Here is a 20,954-nt window from a genome sequence, read left to right on the forward strand (position 1 = left end):
AACTCGGCTGCCGGAGGCAGTGCAGTGCCTCATGGATAAAAGGGCACCCAGCCGGTCTCGAACTCGCGTGAGGCGGAGCAGGGATCATCCACCCCGCACACGGCCAGACTTTGCCCGGCCAGGGAGCACCTTCTGCGGGTCGGAGGCTCCGGGTCGGAGCCCCTGGAGCCCTCACCGGGCCCCGAACTCGGCTGCCGGAGGCAGTGCAGTGCCTCATGGATAAAAGGGCACCCAGCCGGTCTCGAACTCGCGTGAGGCGGAGCAGGGATCATCCACCCCGCACACGGCCAGACTTTGCCCGGCCAGGGAGCACCTTCTGTGGGTCGGAGGCTCCGGGTCGGAGCCCCTGGAGCCTGGAGCCCTCACCGGGCCCCGAACTCGGCTGCCGGAGGCAGTGCAGTGCCTCATGGATAAAAGGGCACCCAGCCGGTCTCGAACTCGCGTGAGGCGGAGCAGGGATCATCCACCCCGCACACGGCCAGACTTTGCCCGGCCAGGGAGCACCTTCTGCGGGTCGGAGGCTCCGGGTCGGAGCCCCTGGAGCCTGGAGCCCTCACCGGGCCCCGAACTCGGCTGCCGGAGGCAGTGCAGTGCCTCATGGATAAAAGGGCACCCAGCCGGTCTCGAACTCGCGTGAGGCGGAGCAGGGATCATCCACCCCGCACACGACCAGACTTTGCCCGGGGAAGGGCCACTCTGGCTGGGCATGGCCCCCACTGAGCACCCCCTGGAACCCCTGGAGCCCCCGGAGCACCTCCAGAGCCACCCCCCACTCCTCCAGACTCACCCCGGGGAAGGGCCACTCTGGCTGGGCATGGCCTCCACTGAGCACCCCCTGGAGCCCCCGGAGCACCTCCAGAGCCACCCCCCACTCTCCCCAGACTATGCCCGGGGAAGGGCCACTCTGGCTGGGCATGGCCTCCGCCGAGCACCCCCTGGAACCCCCGGAGGCCCTCCAGAGCCACCCCCCACTCTCCCCAGACTCACCCCGGGGAAGGGCCACTCTGGCTGGGCATGGTCTCCACCAAGCACCCCCTGGAGCCCCCGGAGCACCTCCAGAGCCAACCCCCACTCTCCCCAGACTATGCCCGGGGAAGGGCCACTCTGGCTGGGCATGGCCTCCACTGAGCACCCCCTGGAACCCCCGGAGGCCCTCCAGAGCCACCCCCCACTCTCCCCAGACTCACCCCGGGGAAGGGCCACTCTGGCTGGGCATGGTCTCCACCAAGCACCCCCTGGAGCCCCCGGAGCACCTCCAGAGCCACCCCCCACTCTCCCCAGACTATGCCCGGGGAAGGGCCACTCTGGCTGGGCATGGCCTCCACAGAGCACCCCCTGGAGCCCCCGGAGCACCTCCAGAGCCACCCCCCACTCTCCCCAGACTATGCCCGGGGAAGGGCCACTCTGGCTGGGCATGGCCTCCGCCGAGCACCCCCTGGATCCCCTGGAGCCCCTCCAGAGCCACCCCCCACTCCTCCAGACTCACCCCGGGGAAGGGCCACTCTGGCTGGGCATGGCCTCCACTGAGCACCCCCTGGAGCCCCCGGAGCACCTCCAGAGCCACCCCCCACTCTCCCCAGACTATGCTCGGGGAAGGGACACTCTGGCTGGGCATGGCCTCCACTGAGCACCCCCTGGAACCCCTGGAGCCCCGGGAGCACCTCCAGAGCCACCCCCCACTCCTCCAGACTCACCCCGGGGAAGGGACACTCTGGCTGGGCATGGCCTCCGCCGAGCACCCCCTGGAACCCCTGGAGCCCCTCCAGGGCCACCCCCCACTCCTCCAGACTCACCCCGGGGAAGGTCCACTCTGGCTGGGCATGGCCTCCGCTGACCACCCCCTGGAACCCCTGGAGCCCCCGGAGCAGCTCCAGAGCCACCCCCCACTCTCCCCAGACTCTGCCCGGGGAAGGGCCACTCTGGCCGGGCATGGCCTCCGCTGAGCACCCCCTGGAACCCCTGGAGCCCCCGGAGCACCTCCAGAGCCACCCCCCACTCCTCCAGACTCACCCCGGGGAAGGGCCACTCTGGCTGGGCATGGCCTCCACTGAGCACCCCCTGGAGCCCCCGGAGCACCTCCAGAGCCACCCCCCACTCTCCCCAGACTATGCCCGGGGAAGGGCCACTCTGGCTGGGCATGGCCTCCGCCGAGCACCCCCTGGAACCCCTGGAGCCGCTCCAGAGCCACCCCCCACTCCTCCAGACTCACCCCGGGGAAGGGCCACTCTGGCTGGGCATGGTCTCCACCGAGCACCCCCTGGAACCCCTGGAGCCCCTCCAGAGCCACCCCCCACTCCTCCAGACTCACCACGGGGAAGGGACACTCTGGCTGGGCATGGCCTCCGCCGAGCACCCCCTGGAACCCCTGGAGCCCCGGGAGCACCTCCAGAGCCACCCCCCACTCTCCCCAGACTCTGCCCGGGGAAGGGCCACTCTGGCTGGGCATGGCCTCTGCCGAGCACCCCCTGGAACCCCCGGAGGCCCTCCAGAGCCACCCCCCACTCTCCCCAGACTCACCCCGGGGAAGGGCCACTCTGGCTGGGCATGGTCTCCACCAAGCACCCCCTGGAGCCCCCGGAGCACCCCCAGAGCCACCCCCCACTCTCCCCAGACTCACCCCGGGGAAGGGACACTCTGGCTGGGCATGGCCTCCACTGAGCACCCCCTGGAACCCCTGGAGCCCCTGGAGCACCTCCAGGGCCACCCCCCCACTCCACCAGACTCAGCCCCGACCCGGGCACACTCTTCCCCGGGTCCTGGGCTCCGGGACTCCGGGGATGACCACCGGGGACCAGGCTCTCCCTCCGAACCCGGGGACCCACCCTTAAGCACCCCCTCGCGGGCTAAACCCCTTAGGGGCAGCCGCCTGGAAGCCCGTGCCCTTGGTACTCTGACATGGAAGCCCGTGCCCTTGGTACTCTTAACCACACTTTGAAATTTTTCGAGTATAGTGTACTATTTCGGTTTTTACTCTAAGTCCCTCAGGGGTATAGTGTACTATACTATGATGGTCAGATCACCTCCAGGCCCCAGGGGAGTGCTTTTCTGGGGTCAAACAGTGCACTGATGATGGGGGATTATTTCATTTTGCTCATTTTGGTGTTTTTTCACATTTTAACCCATTTTCACCCCTTTTGCTCACAACTTCGTACTACGGCCCGGAAAAACGACAGAGTCGATGGGTATAGTGTACTATTGCCGAAAAATGACAGAGTCTTTTCGGGTATAGTGTACTATTTCGGTTTTTACTCTAAGTCCCTCAGGGGCATGGGGTGCTATACTATGATGGTCAGATCACCTCCAGGCCCCAGGGGAGTGCTTTTCTGGGGTCAAACAGTGCACTGATGATGGGGGATTATTTCATTTTGCTCATTTTTGTGTTTTTTCACATTTTAACCCATTTTCACCCATTTTGCTCACCCCGCACTCTGCCGCATATGAGGCCGGGGAAGGGCCACTCTGGCTGGGCATGGCCTCCGCTGAGCACCCCCTGGAGCCCCTGGAGCCCCCGGAGACCCTCCAGAGCCACCCCCCACTCCTCCAGACTCACCCCGGGGAAGGGACACTCTGGCTGGGCATGGCCTCCGCCGAGCAGCCCCTGGAGCCCCCGGAGACCCTCCAGAGCCACTCCCCACTCTCCCCAGACTCTGCCCGGGGAAGGGACACTCTGGCCGGGCATGGCCTCCGCCGAGCACCCCCTGGAACCCCTGGAGCCCCCGGAGCAGCTCCAGAGCCACCCCCCACTCTCCCCAGACTCTGCCCGGGGAAGGGACACTCTGGCCGGGCATGGCCTCCGCCTACCACCCCCTGGAACCCCCGGAGGCCCTCCAGAGCCACCCCCCACTCTCCCCAGACTCTGCCCGGGGAAGGGACACTCTGGCCGGGCATGGCCTCCGCCGAGCACCCCCTGGAACCCCCGGAGCCCCTCCAGGGCCACCCCCCACTCCTCCAGACTCACCCCGGGGAAGGGACACTCTGGCTGGGCATGGCCTCCGCCGAGCACCCCCTGGAGCCCCCGGAGCACCCCCAGAGCCACCCCCCACTCTCCCCAGACTCTGCCCGGGGAAGGGCCACTCTGGCTGGGCATGGCCTCCACCAAGCACCCCCTGGAGCCCCCGGAGCACCTCCAGAGCCACCCCCCACTCCTCCAGACTCACCCCGGGGAAGGGACACTCTGGCTGGGCATGGCCTCCGCCGAGCACCCCCTGGAACCCCTGGAGCCCCTCCAGGGCCACCCCCCACTCCTCCAGACTCACCCCGGGGAAGGTCCACTCTGGCTGGGCATGGCCTCCGCTGACCACCCCCTGGAACCCCTGGAGCCCCCGGAGCAGCTCCAGAGCCACCCCCCACTCTCCCCAGACTCTGCCCGGGGAAGGGCCACTCTGGCCGGGCATGGCCTCCGCTGAGCACCCCCTGGAACCCCTGGAGCCCCCGGAGCACCTCCAGAGCCACCCCCCACTCCTCCAGACTCACCCCGGGGAAGGGCCACTCTGGCTGGGCATGGCCTCCACTGAGCACCCCCTGGAGCCCCCGGAGCACCTCCAGAGCCACCCCCCACTCTCCCCAGACTATGCCCGGGGAAGGGCCACTCTGGCTGGGCATGGCCTCCGCCGAGCACCCCCTGGAACCCCTGGAGCCCCTCCAGAGCCACCCCCCACTCCTCCAGACTCACCCCGGGGAAGGGCCACTCTGGCTGGGCATGGCCTCCACTGAGCACCCCCTGGAGCCCCCGGAGCACCTCCAGAGCCACCCCCCACTCTCCCCAGACTATGCCCGGGGAAGGGCCACTCTGGCTGGGCATGGCCTCCGCCGAGCACCCCCTGGAACCCCTGGAGCCCCTCCAGAGCCACCCCCCACTCCTCCAGACTCACCCCGGGGAAGGGCCACTCTGGCTGGGCATGGCCTCCACTGAGCACCCCCTGGAGCCCCCGGAGCACCTCCAGAGCCACCCCCCACTCCTCCAGACTCACCCCGGGGAAGGGACACTCTGGCTGGGCATGGCCTCCGCCGAGCAGCCCCTGGAGCCCCCGGAGACCCTCCAGAGCCACCCCCCACTCTCCCCAGACTCACCCCGGGGAAGGTCCACTCTGGCTGGGCATGGCCTCCGCCGAGCACCCCCTGGAGCCCCCGGAGCACCCCCAGAGCCACCCCCCCACTCTCCCCAGACTATGCCCGGGGAAGGGCCACTCTGGCTGGGCATGGCCTCCACCAAGCACCCCCTGGAGCCCCCCGGAGCACCTCCAGAGCCACCCCCCACTCCTCCAGACTCACCCCGGGGAAGGTCCACTCTGGCTGGGCATGGCCTCCACCAAGCACCCCCTGGAGCCCCCGGAGCACCTCCAGAGCCACCCCCCACTCCTCCAGACTCACCCCGGGGAAGGGACACTCTGGCTGGGCATGGCCTCCGCCGAGCACCCCCTGGAACCCCTGGAGCCCCCGGAGCACCTCCAGAGCCACCCCCCACTCTCCCCAGACTCTGCCCGGGGAAGGGACACTCTGGCCGGGCATGGCCTCCGCCGAGCACCCCCTGGAACCCCCCGGAGCACCTCCAGAGCCACCCCCCCACTCCTCCAGACTCACCCCGGGGAAGGGACACTCTGGCTGGGCATGGCCTCCACCAAGCACCTCCTGGAGCCCCCGGAGCACCTCCAGAGCCACCCCCCACTCCTCCAGACTCACCCCGGGGACGGGACACTCTGGCTGGGCATGGCCTCCGCCGAGCACCCCCTGGAACCCCTGGAGCCCCCGGAGGCCCTCCAGAGCCACCCCCCACTCTCCCCAGACTCTGCCCGGGGAAGGGACACTCTGGCCGTGCATGGCCTCCGCCGAGCACCCCCTGGAACCCCTGGAGCCCCCGGAGCAGCTCCATAGCCACCCCCCACTCTCCCCAGACTCTGCCCGGGGAAGGGACACTCTGGCCGGGCATGGCCTCCGCCGAGCACCCCCTGGAACCCCCGGAGCCCCTCCAGGGCCACCCCCCACTCCACCAGACTCACCCCGGGGAAGGGCCACTCTGGCTGGGCATGGCCTCCGCCGAGCACCCCCTGGAGCCCCCGGAGCACCCCCAGAGCCACCCCCCACTCTCCCCAGACTCTGCCCGGGGAAGGGCCACTCTGGCTGGGCATGGCCTCCACCAAGCACCCCCTGGAGCCCCCCGGAGCACCTCCAGAGCCACCCCCCACTCCTCCAGACTCACCCCGGGGAAGGGCCACTCTGGCTGGGCATGGCCTCCACTGAGCACCCCCTGGAGCCCCCGGAGCACCTCCAGAGCCACCCCCCACTCTCCCCAGACTATGCCCGGGGAAGGGCCACTCTGGCTGGGCATGGCCTCCGCCGAGCACCCCCTGGAACCCCTGGAGCCCCTCCAGAGCCACCCCCCACTCCTCCAGACTCACCCCGGGGAAGGGCCACTCTGGCTGGGCATGGCCTCCACTGAGCACCCCCTGGAGCCCCCGGAGCACCTCCAGAGCCACCCCCCACTCTCCCCAGACTCACCCCGGGGAAGGGCCACTCTGGCTGGGCATGGTCTCCACCAAGCACCCCCTGGAGCCCCCGGAGCACCTCCAGAGCCACCCCCCACTCCTCCAGACTCACCCCGGGGAAGGGACACTCTGGCTGGGCATGGCCTCCGCCGAGCACCCCCTGGAGCCCCCGGAGCACCCCCAGAGCCACCCCCCACTCTCCCCAGACTCATCCCGGGGAAGGGACACTCTGGCTGGGCATGGCCTCCACTGAGCACCCCCTGGAACCCCTGGAGCCCCGGGAGCACCTCCAGAGCCACCCCCCACTCTCCCCAGACTCTGCCCGGGGAAGGGCCACTCTGGCTGGGCATGGCCTCTGCCGAGCACCCCCTGGAACCCCCGGAGGCCCTCCAGAGCCACCCCCCACTCTCCCCAGACTCACCCCGGGGAAGGGCCACTCTGGCTGGGCATGGTCTCCACCAAGCACCCCCTGGAGCCCCCGGAGCACCCCCAGAGCCACCCCCCACTCTCCCCAGACTCACCCCGGGGAAGGGACACTCTGGCTGGGCATGGCCTCCACCAAGCACCCCCTGGAGCCCCCCGGAGCACCTCCAGAGCCACCCCCCACTCCACCAGACTCAGCCCCGACCCGGGCACACTCTTCCCCGGGTCCTGGGCTCCGGGACTCCGGGGATGACCACCGGGGACCAGGCTCTCCCTCCGAACCCGGGGACCCACCCTTAAGCACCCCCTCGCGGGCTAAACCCCTTAGGGGCAGCCGCCTGGAAGCCCGTGCCCTTGGTACTCTGACATGGAAGCCCGTGCCCTTGGTACTCTTAACCACACTTTGAAATTTTTCGAGTATAGTGTACTATTTCGGTTTTTACTCTAAGTCCCTCAGGGGCATATGGTGCTATACTCTGATGGTCAGATCACCTCCAGGCCCCAGGGGAGTGCTTTTCTGGGGTCAAACAGTGCACTGATGATGGGGGATTATTTCATTTTGCTCATTTTGGTGTTTTTTCACATTTTAACCCATTTTCACCCCTTTTGCTCACAACTTCCTACTACGGCCCGGAAAAACGACAGAGTCCCTCGGGTATAGTGTACTATTGCCGAAAAACGACAGAGTCTTTTCAGGCATAGTGTACTATTTCGGTTTTTACTCTAAGTCCCTCAGGGGCATATGGTGCTATACTCTGATGGTCAGATCACCTCCAGGCCCCAGGGGAGTGCTTTTCTGGGGTCAAACAGTGCACTGATGATGGGGGATTATTTCATTTTGCTCATTTTGGTGTTTTTTCACATTTTAACCCATTTTCACCCCTTTTGCTCACAACTTCATACTACGGCCCGGAAAAACGACAGAGTCCCTCGGGTATAGTGTACTATTGCCGAAAAACGACAGAGTCCCTCGGGTATAGTGTACTATTGCCGAAAAACGACAGAGTCCCTCGGGTATAGTGTACTATTGCCGAAAAACGACAGAGTCCCTCGGGTATAGTGTACTATTGCCGAAAAACGACAGAGTCCCTCGGGTATAGTGTACTATTGCCGAAAAACGACAGAGTCCCTCGGGTATAGTGTACTATTGCCGAAAAACGACAGAGTCCCTCGGGTATAGTGTACTATTGGCTGGAAGCTCGGTTTTTTTTCTAAGTCCAGCAGGGGTATATGGTACTATATTCTGGTGGTCAGATCACCTCCAGGCCCCAGGGGAGTGCTTTTCTGGGGGCAAACTGTGCACTGATGATGGGGGATTACTTCATTTTGCTCATTTTGGTGTTTTTTCACATTTTAACCCATTTTCACCCCTTTTGCTCACAACTTCCTACTACGGCCCGGAAAAACGACAGAGTCCCTCGGGTATAGTGTACTATTGCCGAAAAACGACAGAGTCTTTTCAGGCATAGTGTACTATTTCGGTTTTTACTCTAAGTCCCTCAGGGGCATATGGTGCTATACTCTGATGGTCAGATCACCTCCAGGCCCCAGGGGAGTGCTTTTCTGGGGTCAAACAGTGCACTGATGATGGGGGATTATTTCATTTTGCTCATTTTGGTGTTTTTTCACATTTTAACCCATTTTCACCCCTTTTGCTCACAACTTCATACTACGGCCCGGAAAAACGACAGAGTCCCTCGGGTATAGTGTACTATTGCCGAAAAACGACAGAGTCCCTCGGGTATAGTGTACTATTGCCGAAAAACGACAGAGTCCCTCGGGTATAGTGTACTATTGCCGAAAAACGACAGAGTCCCTCGGGTATAGTGTACTATTGCCGAAAAACGACAGAGTCCCTCGGGTATAGTGTACTATTGCCGAAAAACGACAGAGTCCCTCGGGTATAGTGTACTATTGCCGAAAAACGACAGAGTCCCTCGGGTATAGTGTACTATTGGCTGGAAGCTCGGTTTTTTTTCTAAGTCCAGCAGGGGTATATGGTACTATATTCTGGTGGTCAGATCACCTCCAGGCCCCAGGGGAGTGCTTTTCTGGGGGCAAACTGTGCACTGATGATGGGGGATTACTTCATTTTGCTCATTTTGGTGTTTTTTCACATTTTAACCCATTTTCACCCCTTTTGCTCACATCTTCAAACTCGGGCCCTGATTACAAGTTCTGACCAAATGATGACAAACACGGTATTTATTATGTATTTTTTTCATTTTTTTTTAACTTATACATCCATCATTGGTGCCAGGCAGGTTGTGGAGAAAGCAGTGAAGAAAGGAGAGAGCCATCACAGAAAAGATGTCCATCCAGGGTTAAGGTACCCTGCACTTTTACATATCCAAATGACAGCATTTAAAGTTTTTTAGCGTATGGTATCTCTCGTTGCATGGAACCGCACAGAGGCCAACGCCACACTGACGGCACCTGTACTTTGTTTGCCGCCTGCCTTTGGTACGAGAGCGGTCAGAGCACACGGCGCAGTCTGGACGTCCCTCTGCTTGACAAAGCCAATGACGCTCTGTGAGTCTCTGTGGCATTTCACCCTCCGGTCTTGAGCGCCTTTCTTGTTTTTTGGAGTGATCAGCCAGTAATGCATCAATAATGTTCTGAATGTAAACCTTTAAAGGTTTGTGTGGGCCTGGAGTGGATTTGGTGTATATGATGTGTGAGTTGACAATACTTATGCTTATAATGGCATTGAATATGCGATGATACCATTTCCGGGACCTGTGTGGAAAGAGGTATGTCTTCATCCTCTGGTCAGCAGTGTCCACTCCACCCATGTAGGCGTTGTACTGGTCGACACATACAGGTCTTTTGATGTCACGGAAGCCAGTGTCATCTGTCTTGGATCGGATCCTCCTCTGAACACAATCATTTCCATGGACTGTGGACAACATGGTGAGACGTTTAGTATCGTGCCAAGCACAAGCCAGGAGTTTTCCCTTTCTGCAAAAAACTGGGTCATCTCCTTTTTTCAGCTGTAAGACACTTTTACCAAGGCATTTTGGCATCCCCAACCTGGTAATCCTTACCGTCCCACACAGTCCAGTTTCCAAATCTGCTAATTCATTTGCAATTACAGGCGAGGTATAGTAACTGTCCATGTAAATCTCGTGTCCTTTGCCCGTAAAGGGAGAAACCAACTCACGGACAACTGCGTGTGTTGCACTGATGTTGCTTGCATTATTTTTGTACTGTCCAGTGTGCATTGACCAGCGCAAAACATACCCTGAACAGCTTTCACTCAGGGCATACACTCTATAGCCATATTTGTCAGGTTTATTCGGAGAGTAACATTTTAGTGAAGATCTCCCCTTGAAAGCTATTGTCATTTCATCTAAAGAAAGCTCCTTGATTGGACTGTAAACTGCTGCAAATTTGGGAATAATCAAATCTATTATTGGGCGGACTTTGAACAGTTTATCGTGCCCGGGCTCGCCTGTTCTCACATAATCATTATTGTTGACAAAATGAAAGAACGAAAGAATGATTTCAAATCTGTTTCTTGACATTACATTTCCAAATCCAGGCGTTTGTGTAAGCCAAAATGTTCCCCAGTAATCCTCGATTTCAGGTTTCTCAACAAGGCCCATGGAGAGATGCAAAGCGAAGAAAGCTTTCATTTCGGTGACTGATACATCATACCACTCAAGAAATCTTGAATGTGGCTTCAGAATCATAGGTGCCATACACTGATGTGCATATCTATTTGTCTCATCAGTAATGAAAGTCCAAAACTGATCGGTCAGAAAGAGTGACAGAATATCAAATGGATTAGCATCCGTCAGATCCATCTCTCCTGTGTAGCCAACTGGGTCTTCAAAAGGTTTGATCCATGCCTCAAATACCTCGACCTCTCTCAGCATGTCCCAGCTCTCATCCACCGGGCAAGTTTTACTGCAGCCACTGGTTCCACTGGTTCCTCGCCTCCGTCTGTCCTTTGCACCTGTCCGTTGTTTCGAAGTCCCTTCATCTCCACTTGGAAATCCATCGTCACTCTCGGGGAGATAATACCCTTCAGAGTCAGAATCTGCTGTAAATTGCATGCCACGTGTACTTCCTCCAGCCATTTTTTTCCTTACCGGATCTGCCCTGGATCATACCTGGCTAATAAAGGGAAGTTGCACCGAACCGACCAATGACTGAAGTGATTCATTTTCTACTATTATTTCATTAATTTCCTTGTACGGTAAAGTTGCATTTCTGCGACTTTGGCGCTTAAAGGGTTAAGTTGAATAGCCCTGGTATAGGGGCTAAGGGCACAATGGATAACGCATGTGACTATGGATCAGAGGATTCTAGGCTCAGTGTGTAAAATAACTGGTAAGTACTAGAATGTTAGACAAGAGCTAATTTGGAGGCCCAAACAAAAACCTGGTCTTTGTCCACTGATTAAATGTCAGTGCCCTATAAAGAAGCAGCCGTGATCGTACAGTGGTAAGTACTCTGCGTTGTGGTCGCAGCAACCCCGGTTCGAATTCGGGTCACGGGATACCCAGCAAGATTTCTTTGCATTTTTCTCAATCAGTTTCATACATAAGAATATTACAGTAAATAGATAGCTTGACAGCATTCATACATGTCCAATAATACAATATTCTCACTATGATAGAAATATGCCAGGCATTGCAGTGCTCAGTTTGAGTGTTTCTACTGATATTCATCAGTTTGTCCTTAAACTCTGGACAACTGAGCCACAAAGCTGGACGTTTAGGGGCTAGTGGCGCAATGGATAACGCGTCTGACTACGAATCAGAAAATTCTAGGTTCGACTCCTGGCTAGCTCGCATCAAATTTTAACTTTAAAACGGTCAGTTGATCAGTGTGAAATAAATCAGTGGTTGATCCTTTAATGTTGAACCAAGGGTTCATTTGGAAGATCAAACCAGATTCTGTCTTCTATCTTCTCAATTTTTAAGCAAGTAACACTACTGTGTATCGTTTTTGTTTTTTGTTGATAGATTGGTCTTTGTACACTGATTTGATGTCAGACCCCAGTATCAAAAAGTAGATGTGGTAGTATAGCCTATGTACACTGCATTTTGTATGCAGCAGTCCATCAGACCCTCCAGTTGATATACTCCAGTCCACAACCCATCTTTGAAATCAATTTAAAAAAAAAGAATCATCTTGTTTACGGGTTTAATTCTGTGTTAGCACTAGGTTAGACCTGGTTTGGTCTTGGTTAAAGCCTTGCTGAATTTTGCTTTCCACCTGCTTTGATTCAGGGTTAGTTCTGGTTCAGACCTGGTTGGTATTCATCTAGTCCTAGTTTTAATTCAGGTTCGGTACTGGATGGGTAATTTTGCAAAGGAATGTTGCTAAAGCATTTGGTATGTTATTTCACACAACATTTGACAACATTTTGATACAGTAGTGTCGTGTTGTGCACCTCTGGTCCTCCGAAAAATCTGGCCCCAGGGGAAATTAAGTTGAATAGCCCTGGTATAGGGGCTAAGGGCACAATGGATAACGCATGTGACTATGGATCAGAGGATTCTAGGCTCAGTGTGTAAAATAACTGGTAAGTACTAGAATGTTAGACAAGAGCTAATTTGGAGGCCCAAACAAAAACCTGGTCTTTGTCCACTGATTAAATGTAAGTGCCCTACGAAAAAGCAGCCGTGATCGTATAGTGGTAAGTACTCTGCGTTGTGGTCGCAGCAACCCCGGTTCGAATCTGGGTCACGGCATACCTAACAAGATTTCTTTGCATTTTTCTCAATCAGTTTCATACATAAGAATATTACAGTAAATGGATAGCTTGACAGCATTCATAAATGTCCAATAATACAATATTCTCACTATGATAGAAATATGCCAGGCATTGCAGTGCTCAGTTTGAGTGTTTCTACTGATATTCATCAGTTTGTCCTTAAACTCTGGACAACTGAGCCACAAAGCTGGACTTTTAGGGGCTAGTGGCGCAATGGATAACGCGTCTGACTACGGATCAGAAGATTCTAGGTTCGACTCCTGGCTAGCTCGCATCAAATTTTAACTTCAAAACGGTCAGTTGATCAGTGTGAAATAAATAAGTGGTTGATCCTTTAATGTTGAACCAAGGGTTCATTTGGAAGATCAAACCAGATTCTGTCTTCTATCTTCTCAATTTTTAAGCAAGTAACACTACTGTGTATCGTTTTTGTTTTTTGTTGATAGATTGGTCTTTGTACACTGATTTGATGTCAGACCCCAGTATCAAAAAGTAGATGTGGTAGTATAGCCTATGTACACTGCATTTTGTATGCAGCAGTCCATTAGACCCTCCAGTTGATATACTCCAGTCCACAACCCATCTTTGAAATCAATTTAAAAAAAAGAATCATCTTGTTTACGGGTTTAATTCTGTGTTAGCACTAGGTTAGACCTGGTTTGGTCTTGGTTAAAGCCTTGCTGAATTTTGCTTTCCACCTGCTTTGATTCAGGGTTAGTTCTGGTTCAGACCTGGTTGGTATTCATCTAGTCCTAGTTTTAATTCAGGTTCGGTACTGGATGGGTAATTTTGCAAAGGAATGTTGCTAAAGCATTTGGTATGTTATTTCACACAACATTTGACAACATTTTGATACAGTAGTGTCGTGTTGTGCACCTCTGGTCCTCCGAAAAATCTGGCCCCAGGGGAAATTAAGTTGAATAGCCCTGGTATAGGGGCTAAGGGCACAATGGATAACGCATGTGACTATGGATCAGAGGATTCTAGGCTCAGTGTGTAAAATAACTGGTAAGTACTAGAATGTTAGACAAGAGCTAATTTGGAGGCCCAAACAAAAACCTGGTCTTTGTCCACTGATTAAATGTAAGTGCCCTACGAAAAAGCAGCCGTGATCGTATAGTGGTAAGTACTCTGCGTTGTGGTCGCAGCAACCCCGGCTCGAATCCGGGTCACGGCATACCTAGCAAGATTTCTTTGCATTTTTCTCAATCAGTTTCATACATAAGAATATTACAGTAAATAGATAGCTTGACAGCATTCATAAATGTCCAATAATACAATATTCTCACTATGATAGAAATATGCCAGGCATTGCAGTGCTCAGTTTGAGTGTTTCTACTGATATTCATCAGTTTGTCCTTAAACTCTGGACAACTGAGCCACAAAGCTGGAGTTTTAGGGGATAGTGGCACAATGGATAACGCGTCTGACTACGGATCAGAAGATTCTAGGTTCGACTCCTGGCTAGCTCGCATCAAATTTTAACTTGAAAACGGTCAGTTGATCAGTGTGAAATAAATAAGTGGTAAATCCTTTAATGTTGAACCAAGGGTTCATTTGGAAGATCAAACCAGATTCTGTCTTCTATCTTCTCAATTTTTAAGCAAGTAAAACTACTGTGTATCGTTTTTGTTTTTTGTTGATAGATTGGTCTTTGTACACTGATTTGATGTCAGACCCCAGTATCAAAAAGTAGATGTGGTAGTATAGCCTATGTACACTGCATTTTGTATGCAGCAGTCCATCAGACCCTCCAGTTGATATACTCCAGTCCACAACCCATCTTTGAAATCAATTTAAAAAAAAAATAATCATCTTGTTTACGGGTTTAATTCTGTGTTAGCACTAGGTTAGACCTGGTTTGGTCTTGGTTAAGGCCTTGCTGAATTTTGCTTTCCACCTGCTTTGATTCAGGGTTAGTTCTGGTTCAGACCTGGTTGGTATTCGTCTAGTCCTAGTTTTAATTCAGGTTCGGTACTGGATGGGTAATTTTGCAAAGGAATGTTGCTAAAGCATTTGGTATGTTATTTCACACAACATTTGACAACATTTTGATACAGTAGTGTCGTGTTGTGCACCTCTGGTCCTCCGAAAAATCTGGCCCCAGGGGAAATTAAGTTGAATAGCCCTGGTATAGGGGCTAAGGGCACAATGGATAACGCATGTGACTATGGATCAGAGGATTCTAGGCTCAGTGTGTAAAATAACTGGTAAGTACTAGAATGTTAGACAAGAGCTAATTTGGAGGCCCAAACAAAAACCTGGTCTTTGTCCACTGATTAAATGTCAGTGCCCTACGAAAAAGCAGCCGTGATCGTATAGTGGTAAGTACTCTGCGTTGTGGTCGCAGCAACCCCGGTTCGAATCTGGGTCACGGCATACCTACCAAGATTTCTTTGAATTTTCCTCAATCAGTTTCATTCATAAGAATATTACAGTAAATGGATAGCTTGACAGCATTCATAAATGTCCAATAATACAATATTCTCACTATGATAGAAATATGCCAGGCATTGCAGTGCTCAGTTTGAGTGTTTCTACTGATGTTCATCAGTTTGTCCTTAAACTCTGGACAACTGAGCCACAAAGCTGGAGTTTTAGGGGCTAGTGGCGCAATGGATAACGTGTCTGACTACGGATCAGAAGATTCTAGGTTCGACTCCTGGCTAGCTCGCATCAAATTTTAACTTTAAAACGGTCAGTTGATCAGTGTGAAATAAATAAGTGGTTGATCCTTTAATGTTGAACCAAGGGTTCATTTGGAAGATCAAACCAGATTCTGTCTTCTATCTTTTCAATTTTTAAGCAAGTAACACTACTGTGTATCGTTTTTGTTTTTTGTTGATAGATTGGTCTTTGTACACTGATTTGATGTCAGACCCCAGTATCAAAAAGTAGATGTGGTAGTATAGCCTATGTACACTGCATTTTGTATGCAGCAGTCCATTAGACCCTCCAGTTGATATACTCCAGTCCACAACCCATCTTTGAAATCAATTTAAAAAAAAGAATCATCTTGTTTACGGGTTTAATTCTGTGTTAGCACTAGGTTAGACCTGGTTTGGTCTTGGTTAAAGCCTTGCTGAATTTTGCTTTCCACCTGCTTTGATTCAGGGTTAGTTCTGGTTCAGACCTGGTTGGTATTCATCTAGTCCTAGTTTTAATTCAGGTTCGGTACTGGATGGGTAATTTTGCAAAGGAATGTTGCTAAAGCATTTGGTATGTTATTTCACACAACATTTGACAACATTTTGATACAGTAGTGTCGTGTTGTGCACCTCTGGTCCTCCGAAAAATCTGGCCCCAGGGGAAATTAAGTTGAATAGCCCTGGTATAGGGGCTAAGGGCACAATGGATAACGCATGTGACTATGGATCAGAGGATTCTAGGCTCAGTGTGTAAAATAACTGGTAAGTACTAGAATGTTAGACAAGAGCTAATTTGGAGGCCCAAACAAAAACCTGGTCTTTGTCCACTGATTAAATGTCAGTGCCCTATAAAGAAGCAGCCGTGATCGTACAGTGGTAAGTACTCTGCGTTGTGGTCGCAGCAACCCCGGTTCGAATTCGGGTCACGGGATACCCAGCAAGATTTCTTTGCATTTTTCTCAATCAGTTTCATACATAAGAATATTACAGTAAATAGATAGCTTGACAGCATTCATACATGTCCAATAATACAATATTCTCACTATGATAGAAATATGCCAGGCATTGCAGTGCTCAGTTTGAGTGTTTCTACTGATATTCATCAGTTTGTCCTTAAACTCTGGACAACTGAGCCACAAAGCTGGAGTTTTAGGGGCTAGTGGCGCAATGGCTAACGCGTCTGACTACAGATCAGAAGATTCTAGGTTCGACTCCTGGCTAGCTCGCATCAAATTTTAACTTTAAAACGGTCAGTTGATCAGTGTGAAATAAATAAGTGGTAAATCCTTTAATGTTAAACCAAGGGTTCATTTGGAAGATCAAACCAGATTCTGTCTTCTATCTTCTCAATTTTTAAGCAAGTAAAACTACTGTGTATCGTTTTTGTTTTTTGTTGATAGATTGGTCTTTGTACACTGATTTGATGTCAGACCCCAGTATCAAAAAGTAGATGTGGTAGTATAGCCTATGTACACTGCATTTTGTATGCAGCAGTCCATCAGACCCTCCAGTTGATATACTCCAGTCCACAACCCATCTTTGAAATCAATTTAAAAAAAAGAATCATCTTGTTTACGGGTTTAATTCTGTGTTAGCACTAGGTTAGACCTGGTTTGGTCTTGGTTAAGGCCTTGCTGAATTTTGCTTTCCACCTGCTTTGATTCAGGGTTAGTTCTGGTTCAGACCTGGTTGGTATTCGTCTAGTCCTAGTTTTAATTCAGGTTCGGTACTGGATGGGTAATTTTGCAAAGGAATGTTGCTAAAGCATTTGGTATGTTATTTCACACAACATTTAACAACATTTTGATACAGTAGTGTCGTGTTGTGCACCTCTGGTCCTCCGAAAAATCTGGCCCCAGGGGAAATTAAGTTGAATAGCCCTGGTATAGGGGCTAAGGGCACAATGGATAACGCATGTGACTATGGATCAGAGGATTCTAGGCTCAGTGTGTAAAATAACTGGTAAGTACTAGAATGTTAGACAAGAGCTAATTTGGAGGCCCAAACAAAAACCTGGTCTTTGTCCACTGATTAAATGTCAGTGCCCTATAAAGAAGCAGCCGTGATCGTACAGTGGTAAGTACTCTGCGTTGTGGTCGCAGCAACCCCGGTTCGAATTCGGGTCACGGGATACCCAGCAAGATTTCTTTGCATTTTTCTCAATCAGTTTCATACATAAGAATATTACAGTAAATAGATAGCTTGACAGCATTCATACATGTCCAATAATACAATATTCTCACTATGATAGAAATATGCCAGGCATTGCAGTGCTCAGTTTGAGTGTTTCTACTGATATTCATCAGTTTGTCCTTAAACTCTGGACAACTGAGCCACAAAGCTGGAGTTTTAGGGGCTAGTGGCGCAATGGCTAACGCGTCTGACTACAGATCAGAAGATTCTAGGTTCGACTCCTGGCTAGCTCGCATCAAATTTTAACTTTAAAACGGTCAGTTGATCAGTGTGAAATAAATAAGTGGTAAATCCTTTAATGTTAAACCAAGGGTTCATTTGGAAGATCAAACCAGATTCTGTCTTCTATCTTCTCAATTTTTAAGCAAGTAAAACTACTGTGTATCGTTTTTGTTTTTTGTTGATAGATTGGTCTTTGTACACTGATTTGATGTCAGACCCCAGTATCAAAAAGTAGATGTGGTAGTATAGCCTATGTACACTGCATTTTGTATGCAGCAGTCCATCAGACCCTCCAGTTGATATACTCCAGTCCACAACCCATCTTTGAAATCAATTTAAAAAAAAGAATCATCTTGTTTACGGGTTTAATTCTGTGTTAGCACTAGGTTAGACCTGGTTTGGTCTTGGTTAAGGCCTTGCTGAATTTTGCTTTCCACCTGCTTTGATTCAGGGTTAGTTCTGGTTCAGACCTGGTTGGTATTCGTCTAGTCCTAGTTTTAATTCAGGTTCGGTACTGGATGGGTAATTTTGCAAAGGAATGTTGCTAAAGCATTTGGTATGTTATTTCACACAACATTTAACAACATTTTGATACAGTAGTGTCGTGTTGTGCACCTCTGGTCCTCCGAAAAATCTGGCCCCAGGGGAAATTAAGTTGAATAGCCCTGGTATAGGGGCTAAGGGCACAATGGATAACGCATGTGACTATGGATCAGAGGATTCTAGGCTCAGTGTGTAAAATAACTGGTAAGTACTAGAATGTTAGACAAGAGCTAATTTGGAGGCCCAAACAAAAACCTGGTCTTTGTCCACTGATTAAATGTCAGTGCCCTACGAAAAAGCAGCCGTGATCGTATAGTGGTAAGTACTCTGCGTTGTGATCGCAGCAACCCCGGTTCGAATCCGGGTCACGGCATACCCAGCAAGATTTCTTTGCATTTTTCTCAATCAGTTTCATACATAAGAATATTACAGTAAATAGATAGCTTGACAGCATTCATACATATCCAATAATACAATATTCTCACTATGATAGAAATATGCCAGGCATTGCAGTGCTGAGTTTGAGTGTTTCTACTGATATTCATCAGTTTGTCCTAAAACTCTGGACAACTGAGCCACAAAGCTGGAGTTTTAGGGGCTAGTGGCGCAATGGATAACGCGTGTGATTAAGGATCAGAAGATTCTAGGTTCGACTCCTGGCTAGCTCGCATCAAATTTTAACTTTAAAACGGTCAGTTGATCAGTGTGAAATAAATAAGTGGTTGATCCTTTAATGTTGAACCAAGGGTTCATTTGGAAGATCAAACCAGATTCTGTCTTCTATCTTCTCAATTTTTAAGCAAGTAACACTACTGTGTATCGTTTTTGTTTTTTGTTGATAGATTGGTCTTTGTACACTGATTTGATGTCAGACCCCAGTATCAAAAAGTAGATGTGGTAGTATAGCCTATGTACACTGCATTTTGTATGCAGCAGTCCATTAGACCCTCCAGTTGATATACTCCAGTCCACAACCCATCTTTGAAATCAATTTAAAAAAAAGAATCATCTTGTTTACGGGTTTAATTCTGTGTTAGCACTAGGTTAGACCTGGTTTGGTCTTGGTTAAAGCCTTGCTTAATTTTGCTTTCCACCTGCTTTGATTCAGGGTTAGTTCTGGTTCAGACCTGGTTGGTATTCATCTAGTCCTAGTTTTAATTCAGGTTCGGTACTGGATGGGTAATTTTGCAAAGGAATGTTGCTAAAGCATTTGGTATGTTATTTCACACAACATTTGACAACATTTTGATACAGTAGTGTCGTGTTGTGCACCTCTGGTCCTCCGAAAAATCTGGCCCCAGGGGAAATTAAGTTGAATAGCCCTGGTATAGGGGCTAAGGGCACAATGGATAACGCATGTGACTATGGATCAGAGGATTCTAGGCTCAGTGTGTAAAATAACTGGTAAGTACTAGAATGTTAGACAAGAGCTAATTTGGAGGCCCAAACAAAAACCTGGTCTTTGTCCACTGATTAAATGTAAGTGCCCTACGAAAAAGCAGCCGTGATCGTATAGTGGTAAGTACTCTGCGTTGTGGTCGCAGCAACCCCGGCTCGAATCCGGGTCACGGCATACCTAGCAAGATTTCTTTGCATTTTTCTCAATCAGTTTCATACATAAGAATATTACAGTAAATAGATAGCTTGACAGCATTCATAAATGTCCAATAATACAATATTCTCACTATGATAGAAATATGCCAGGCATTGCAGTGCTCAGTTTGAGTGTTTCTACTGATATTCATCAGTTTGTCCTTAAACTCTGGACAACTGAGCCACAAAGCTGGAGTTTCAGGGGCTAGTGGCACAATGGATAACGCGTCTGACTACGGATCAGAAGATTCTAGGTTCGACTCCTGGCTAGCTCGCATCAAATTTTAACTTCAAAACGGTCAGTTGATCAGTGTGAAATAAATAAGTGGTAAATCCTTTAATGTTGAACCAAGGGTTCATTTGGAAGATCAAACCAGATTCTGTCTTCTATCTTCTCAATTTTTAAGCAAGTAAAACTACTGTGTATCGTTTTTGTTTTTTGTTGATAGATTGGTCTTTGTACACTGATTTGATGTCAGACCCCAGTATCAAAAAGTAGATGTGGTAGTATAGCCTATGTACACTGCATTTTGTATGCAGCAGTCCATCAGACCCTCCAGTTGATATACTCCAGTCCACAACCCATCTTTGAAATCAATTAAAAAAAAATAATCATCTTGTTTACGGGTTTAATTCTGTGTTAGCACTAGGTTAGACCTGGTTTGGTCTTGGTTAAGGCCTTGCTGAATTTTGCTTTCCACCTGCTTTGATTCAGGGTTAGTTCTGGTTCAGACCTGGTTGGTATTCGTCTAGTCCTAGTTTTAATTCAGGTTCGGTACTGGATGGGTAATTTTGCAAAGGAATGTTGCTAAAGCATTTGGTATGTTATTTCACACAACATTTGACAACATTTTGATACAGTAGTGTCGTGTTGTGCACCTCTGGTCCTCCGAAAAATCTGGCCCCAGGGGAAATTAAGTTGAATAGCCCTGGTATAGGGGCTAAGGGCACAATGGATAACGCATGTGACTATGGATCAGAGGCTCAGTGTGTAAAATAACTGGTAAGTACTAGAATGTTAGACAAGAGCTAATTTGGAGGCCCAAACAAAAACCTGGTATTTGTCCACTGATTAAATGTCAGTGCCCTACGAAAAAGCAGCCGTGATCGTATAGTGGT

The 20,954-nt window shown here is 51.2% G+C and overlaps 7 non-coding genes across 7 annotated transcripts; all 7 read left to right on the top strand.

The window, feature by feature from the left end:
- Nucleotides 1-11,634: 11,634 nt before the first annotated feature.
- Nucleotides 11,635-11,707, top strand: trnar-acg (transfer RNA arginine (anticodon ACG)). The gene has a single exon. It is a non-coding gene; the product is annotated as a tRNA-Arg (tRNA).
- Nucleotides 11,708-12,835: 1,128 nt separating this feature from the next.
- On the top strand, nt 12,836-12,908 carry trnar-acg (transfer RNA arginine (anticodon ACG)). Its single transcript has one exon. It is a non-coding gene; the product is annotated as a tRNA-Arg (tRNA).
- Nucleotides 12,909-15,237: 2,329 nt separating this feature from the next.
- trnar-acg (transfer RNA arginine (anticodon ACG)) lies at nt 15,238-15,310 on the top strand. Its single transcript has one exon. It is a non-coding gene; the product is annotated as a tRNA-Arg (tRNA).
- Nucleotides 15,311-16,437: 1,127 nt separating this feature from the next.
- On the top strand, nt 16,438-16,510 carry trnac-aca (transfer RNA cysteine (anticodon ACA)). The gene has a single exon. It is a non-coding gene; the product is annotated as a tRNA-Cys (tRNA).
- Nucleotides 16,511-17,637: 1,127 nt separating this feature from the next.
- Nucleotides 17,638-17,710, top strand: trnac-aca (transfer RNA cysteine (anticodon ACA)). Its single transcript has one exon. It is a non-coding gene; the product is annotated as a tRNA-Cys (tRNA).
- Nucleotides 17,711-18,543: 833 nt separating this feature from the next.
- trnah-gug (transfer RNA histidin (anticodon GUG)) lies at nt 18,544-18,615 on the top strand. Its single transcript has one exon. It is a non-coding gene; the product is annotated as a tRNA-His (tRNA).
- A 1,422-nt stretch (nt 18,616-20,037) lies between these two features.
- On the top strand, nt 20,038-20,110 carry trnar-acg (transfer RNA arginine (anticodon ACG)). Its single transcript has one exon. It is a non-coding gene; the product is annotated as a tRNA-Arg (tRNA).
- Nucleotides 20,111-20,954: the final 844 nt, after the last annotated feature.

This window comes from Eucyclogobius newberryi, unplaced genomic scaffold, assembly GCF_026437365.1.
Source record: "Eucyclogobius newberryi isolate DKJ021-1_F unplaced genomic scaffold, fEucNew1.0.hap1 SCAF_10, whole genome shotgun sequence".
In the NCBI taxonomy this organism is placed as follows: Eukaryota; Metazoa; Chordata; class Actinopteri; order Gobiiformes; family Gobiidae; genus Eucyclogobius; species Eucyclogobius newberryi.